Below are 8,268 nucleotides of genomic sequence, written 5' to 3'. Positions count from 1 at the left end.
TTCAGCAACAAAATGAACGAGGTCAGGATGTATGCAAATACTTTGAATTCATTCATAAATGCCTTAGTAAGCTCATAAAATGTTTGTTTTGAGGTCGAGCCACTTTGGCTTGACCGTATTCTTTCAACAAAACTCAAGAATTTTCCTGTGTGAATTTTGTATAAAAAGCAACCGTCTGAATTCAGGCGGTTGCTATATTCTTCACAAAACATATTACGCTCATTACGATGAAGAAGTCTTGACAAAACATGTACGATTAAATCATGACAAAACATATACGCTCATGTTTGACAAACATATACGATGAAGTCTATGAACATAATAATATTTCAAACCAGGAGCCAAATTCTTGCGATTTTCATATGGAATCTCTTCTCTCGGTTTTCCGAGGTAAGCAATTATATGAAATCATTTACACTCATTACGATTAAATCATGACAAAACATTTACGTTCATGTTTGACAAAACATTTACGTTCATGTTTGACAAAACATATACGATTAAATCATGACAAAAACATATACGATTAAATCATGACAAAACATATACGAAGAACCTGACAAAACATATACGATGAAATCATGACAAAACATTTACGATTAAATCATGACAAAACATATACGTTTAGTTTCGATGAAATCATCATGACAAAGCATATACGATGAAATCATGACAAAACATGTACGATTAAATCATGACAAAACATATACGCTCATGTTTGACAAAACATATACGATGAAGTCTATGAACATAATAATATTTCAAACCAGGAGCCAAATTCTTGCGATTTTCATATGGAATCTCTTCTCTCGGTTTCCGAGGTAAGCAATTATATGAAATCATTTACACTCATTACGATTAAATCATGACAAAACATTTACGTTCATGTTTGACAAAACATTACGTTCATGTTTGACAAAACATATACGATTAAATCATGACAAAAACATATACGATTAAATCATGACAAAACATATACGAAGAAACCTTGACAAAACATATACGATGAAATCATGACAAAACATTTACGATTAAATCATGACAAAACATTTACGAAGAAGTTTATTTCCTGGACTGTTGTCTAAATGTCATGTTGTCAGTAATTTTAAGAGAAGTTAATTAACCTGGTGACATGGTGACGTAGTGACACCTAAAAACCATCTACCCTAAACATTATTTTTGCTGAATTCAACAACAAAATGAACGAGGTCAGGATGTATGCAAATACCTTTGAATTCATTCATAAATGCCTTAGTAAGCTCATAAAATGCTTGTTTTTGCATCACATTTTGACGAAGTGAAGATCTTCACTTCGTCAAAAATGTTTTGCATTCTCTACTGTATCTTCGAGTTCTTCTTCATCTAACTTCTCATGAACTTTCTTATCTATGGAGTCCATAATATCTTTGACATAAAATGCATACTTTACAGAGCACCATTCAGCAACAAAATGACGAGGTCAGGATGTATGCAAATACCTTTGAATTCATTCATAAATGCCTTAGTAAGCTCATAAAATGTTTGTTTTGAGGTCGAGCCACTTTTTGGCTTGACCGTATTCTTTCAACCAAAACTCAAGAATTTTCCTGTGTGAATTTTGTATAAAAGCAACCGTCTGAATTCAGGCGGTTGCTATATTCTTCACAAAACATATACGCTCATTACGATGAAGAAGTCTTGACAAACATGTACGATTAAATCATGACAAAACATATACGATTAAATCATGACAAAACATATACGAAGAAGTCTTGACAAAACATATACGTTCATTACGAAGAAGTCATGACAAAACATATACGATTAAATCATGACAAAACATATACGATTAAATCATGAAAACATATACGATTAAATCATGACAAACATATCCGTAAACATTTATTTCCTGTGTTGTTGTCAAAATGTCATGTTGTCTCATTTTTTCAGAGAAGTTAATTAACCGAGTGACACATGGTGACATAGTGACACCTTCAGTTCTTCGAAAATAATTCATAAATGCCTTCCCCTGCTGTGTTGTCAAACATGAACGTAAACATTATTTTTGGTTCATTTACACTCATTACGATGAAATCTTGACAAAACATGTACGATGAAATCATGACAAAACATATACGTTTAGTTTCGATGAAATCATCATGACAAGCATATACGATGAAATCATGACAAAACATGTACGATGAAATCATGACAAAACATATACGCTCATGTTTGACAAACATATACGATGAAGTCTATGAACATAATAATATTTCAAACCAGGAGCCAAATTCTTGCGATTTTCATATGGAATCTCTTCTCTCGGTTTTCCGAGGTAAGCAATTATATGAAATCATTTACACTCATTACGATTAAATCATGACAAAACATTTACGTTCATTTTGACAAAACATATACGATTAAATCATGACAAAACATATACGATTAAATCATGACAAAACATATACGAAGAAACCTTGACAAACATATACGATGAAATCATGACAAAACATTTACGATTAAATCATGACAAAACATATACGTTTAGTTTCGATGAAATCATCATGACAAAGCATATACGATGAAATCATGACAAAACATGTACGATGAAATCATGACAAAACATATACGCTCATGTTTGACAAACATATACGATGAAGTCTATGAACATAATAATATTTCAAACCAGGAGCCAAATTCTTGCGATTTTCATATGGAATCTCTTCTCTCGGTTTTCCGAGGTAAGCAATTATATGAAATCATTTACACTCATTACGATTAAATCATGACAAACATTTACGTTCATGTTTGACAAAACATTTACGTTTCATGTTTGACAAACATATACGATTAAATCATGACAAAAACATATACGATTAAATCATGACAAAACATATACGAAGAAACCTTGACAAAACATATACGATGAAATCATGACAAAACATTTACGATTAAATCATGACAAAACATTTACGAAGAAGTTTATTTCCTGGACTGTTGTCTAAATGTCATGTTGTCAGTAATTTTAAGAGAAGTTAATTAACCTGGTGACATGGTGACGTAGTGACACCTAAAAACCATCTACCCTAAACATTATTTTTGCTGAATTCAACAACAAAATGAACGAGTCAGGATGTATGCAAATACCTTTGAATTCATTCATAAATGCCTTAGTAAGCTCATAAAATGCTGTTTTTGCATCACATTTTGACGAAGTGAAGATCTTCACTTCGTCAAAAATGTTTTGCATTCTCTACTGTATCTTCGAGTTCTTCTTCATCTAACTTCTCATGAACTTTCTTATCTATGGAGTCCATAATATCTTTGACATAAAATGCATACTTTACAGAGCACCATTCAGCAACAAAATGAACGAGGTCAGGATGTATGCAAATACCTTTGAATTCATTCATAAATGCCTTAGTAAGCTCATAAAATGTTTGTTTTTGAGGTCGAGCCACTTTTGGCTTGACCGTATTCTTTCAACCAAACTCAAGAATTTTCCTGTGTGAATTTTGTATAAAAGCAACCGTCTGAATTCAGGCGGTTGCTATATTCTTCACAAAACATATACGCTCATTACGATGAAGAAGTCTTGACAAAACATGTACGATTAAATCATGACAAAACATATACGCTCATGTTTGACAAAACATATACGATGAAGTCTATGAACATAATAATATTTCAAACCAGGAGCCAAATTCTTGCGATTTTCATATGGAATCTTCTCTCGGTTTTCCGAGGTAAGCAATTATATGAAATCATTTACACTCATTACGATTAAATCATGACAAAACATTTACGTTCATGTTTGACAAAACATTTACGTTCATGTTTGACAAAACATATACGATTAAATCATGACAAAAACATATACGATGAAATCATGACAAAACATATACGCTCATGTTTGACAAAACATATACGATGAAGTCTATGAACATAATAATATTTCAAACCAGGAGCCAAATTCTTGCGATTTTCATATGGAATCTCTTCTCTCGGTTTTCCGAGGTAAGCAATTATATGAAATCATTTACACTCATTACGATTAAATCATGACAAAACATTTACGTTCATGTTTGACAAAACATTTACGTTCATGTTTGACAAAACATATACGATTAAATCATGACAAAAACATATACGATTAAATCATGACAAAACATATACGAAGAAACCTGACAAAACATATACGATGAAATCATGACAAAACATTTACGATTAAATCATGACAAAACATTTACGAAGAAGTTTATTTCCTGGACTGTTGTCTAAATGTCATGTTGTCAGTAATTTTAAGAGAAGTTAATTAACCTGGTGACATGGTGACGTAGTGACACCTAAAAACCATCTACCCTAAACATTATTTTTGCTGAATTCAACAACAAAATGAACGAGGTCAGGATGTATGCAAATACCTTTGAATTCATTCATAAATGCCTTAGTAAGCTCATAAAATGCTTGTTTTTGCATCACATTTTGACGAAGTGAAGATCTTCACTTCGTCAAAAATGTTTTTGCATTCTCTACTGTATCTTCGAGTTCTTCTTCATCTAACTTCTCATGAACTTTCTTATCTATGGAGTCCATAATATCTTTGACATAAAATGCATACTTTACAGAGCACCATTCAGCAACAAAATGAACGAGGTCAGGATGTATGCAAATACCTTTGAATTCATTCATAAATGCCTTAGTAAGCTCATAAAATGTTTGTTTTGAGGTCGAGCCACTTTTGGCTTGACCGTATTCTTTCAACCAAAACTCAAGAATTTTCCTGTGTGAATTTTGTATAAAAAGCAACCGTCTGAATTCAGGCGGTTGCTATATTCTTTCACAAAACATATACGCTCATTACGATGAAGAAGTCTTGACAAAACATGTACGATTAAATCATGACAAAACATATACGATTAAATCATGACAAAACATATACGAAGAAGTCTTGACAAAACATATACGTTCATTACGAAGAAGTCATGACAAAACATATACGATTAAATCATGACAAAACATATACGATTAAATCATGACAAAACATATACGAAGAATCTTGACAAAACATATACGTAAACATTTATTTCCTGTGTTGTTGTCAAAATGTCATGTTGTCTCATTTTTTCAGAGAAGTTAATTAACCGAGTGACACATGGTGACATAGTGACACCTTCAGTTCTTCGAAAATAATTCATAAATGCCTTCCCCTGCTGTGTTGTCAAACATGAACGTAAACATTATTTTTGGTTCATTTACACTCATTACGATGAAATCTTGACAAAACATGTACGATGAAATCATGACAAAACATATACGTTTAGTTTCGATGAAATCATCATGACAAAGCATATACGATGAAATCATGACAAAACATGTACGATGAAATCATGACAAAACATATACGCTCATGTTTGACAAAACATATACGATGAAGTCTATGAACATAATAATATTTCAAACCAGGAGCCAAATTCTTGCGATTTTCATATGGAATCTCTTCTCTCGGTTTTCCGAGGTAAGCAATTATATGAAATCATTTACACTCATTACGATTAAATCATGACAAAACATTTACGTTCATGTTTGACAAAACATTTACGTTCATGTTTGACAAAACATATACGATTAAATCATGACAAAAACATATACGATTAAATCATGACAAAACATATACGAAGAAACCTTGACAAAACATATACGATGAAATCATGACAAAACATTTACGATTAAATCATGACAAAACATATACGTTTAGTTTCGATGAAATCATCATGACAAAGCATATACGATGAAATCATGACAAAACATGTACGATGAAATCATGACAAAACATATACGCTCATGTTTGACAAAACATATACGATGAAGTCTATGAACATAATAATATTTCAAACCAGGAGCCAAATTCTTGCGATTTTCATATGGAATCTCTTCTCTCGGTTTTCCGAGGTAAGCAATTATATGAAATCATTTACACTCATTACGATTAAATCATGACAAAACATTTACGTTCATGTTTGACAAAACATTTACGTTCATGTTTGACAAAACATATACGATTAAATCATGACAAAAACATATACGATTAAATCATGACAAAACATATACGAAGAAACCTTGACAAAACATATACGATGAAATCATGACAAAACATTTACGATTAAATCATGACAAAACATTTACGAAGAAGTTTATTTCCTGGACTGTTGTCTAAATGTCATGTTGTCAGTAATTTTAAGAGAAGTTAATTAACCTGGTGACATGGTGACGTAGTGACACCTAAAAACCATCTACCCTAAACATTATTTTTGCTGAATTCAACAACAAAATGAACGAGGTCAGGATGTATGCAAATACCTTTGAATTCATTCATAAATGCCTTAGTAAGCTCATAAAATGCTTGTTTTTGCATCACATTTTGACGAAGTGAAGATCTTCACTTCGTCAAAAATGTTTTGCATTCTCTACTGTATCTTCGAGTTCTTCTTCATCTAACTTCTCATGAACTTTCTTATCTATGGAGTCCATAATATCTTTGACATAAAATGCATACTTTACAGAGCACCATTCAGCAACAAAATGAACGAGGTCAGGATGTATGCAAATACCTTTGAATTCATTCATAAATGCCTTAGTAAGCTCATAAAATGTTTGTTTTGAGGTCGAGCCACTTTTGGCTTGACCGTATTCTTTCAACCAAAACTCAAGAATTTTCCTGTGTGAATTTTGTATAAAAAGCAACCGTCTGAATTCAGCGGTTGCTATATTCTTCAAAAACATATACGCTCATTACGATGAAAATCTTGACAAAACATGTACGATTAAATCATGACAAAACATATACGCTCATGTTTGACAAAACATATACGATGAAGTCTATGAACATAATAATATTTCAAACCAGGAGCCAAATTCTTGCGATTTTCATATGGAATCTCTTCTCTCGGTTTTCCGAGGTAAGCAATTATATGAAATCATTTACACTCATTACGATTAAATCATGACAAAACATTTACGTTCATGTTTGACAAAACATTTACGTTCATGTTTGACAAAACATATACGATTAAATCATGACAAAAACATATACGATTAAATCATGACAAAACATATACGAAGAAACCTGACAAAAACATATACGATGAAATCATGACAAAACATTTACGATTAAATCATGACAAAACATTTACGAAGAAGTTTATTTCCTGGACTGTTGTCTAAATGTCATGTTGTCAGTAATTTTAAGAGAAGTTAATTAACCTGGTGACATTCATGGTGACGTAGTGACACCTAAAAACCATCTACCCTAAACATTATTTTTGCTGAATTCAACAACAAAATGAACGAGGTCAGGATGTATGCAAATACCTTTGAATTCATTCATAAATGCCTTAGTAAGCTCATTAAAATGCTTGTTTTTGCATCACATTTTGACGAAGTGAAGATCTTCACTTCGTCAAAAATGTTTTGCATTCTCTACTGTATCTTCGAGTTCTTCTTCATCTAACTTCTCATGAACTTTCTTATCTATGGAGTCCATAATATCTTTGACATAAAATGCATACTTTTACAGAGCACCATTCAGCAACAAAATGAACGAGGTCAGGATGTATGCAAATACCTTTGAATTCATCATAAATGCCTTAGTAAGCTCATAAAATGTTTGTTTTGAGGTCGAGCCACTTTTGGCTTGACCGTATTCTTTCAACCAAAACTCAAGAATTTTCCTGTGTGAATTTTGTAAAAAGCAACCGTCTGAATTCAGGCGGTTGCTATATTCTTCACAAAACATATACGCTCATTACGATGAAGAAGTCTTGACAAAACATGTACGATTAAATCATGACAAAACATATACGCTCATGTTTACAAAACATATACGAGGAAGTCTATGAACATAATAATATTTCAAACCAGGAGCCAAATTCTTGCGATTTTCATATGGAATCTCTTCTCTCGGTTTTCCGAGGTAAGCAATTATATGAAATCATTTACACTCATTACGATTAAATCATGACAAAACATTTACGTTCATGTTTGACAAAACATTTACGTTCATGTTTGACAAAACATATACGATTAAATCATGACAAAAACATATACGATTAAATCATGACAAAACATATACGAAGAAACCTTGACAAAACATATACGATGAAATCATGACAAAACATTTACGATTAAATCATGACAAAACATTTACGAAGAAGTTTATTTCCTGGACTGTTGTCTAAAATGTCATGTTGTCAGTAATTTTAAGAGAAGTTAATTAACCTGGTGACATGG

This window comes from Trichomonas vaginalis, chromosome VI, assembly GCF_026262505.1.
Source record: "Trichomonas vaginalis G3 chromosome VI, whole genome shotgun sequence".
In the NCBI taxonomy this organism is placed as follows: Eukaryota; Parabasalia; order Trichomonadida; family Trichomonadidae; genus Trichomonas; species Trichomonas vaginalis.
The sequence above is the reverse complement of the archived record's forward strand: the minus strand, read 5'-3'. Positions refer to the sequence as shown.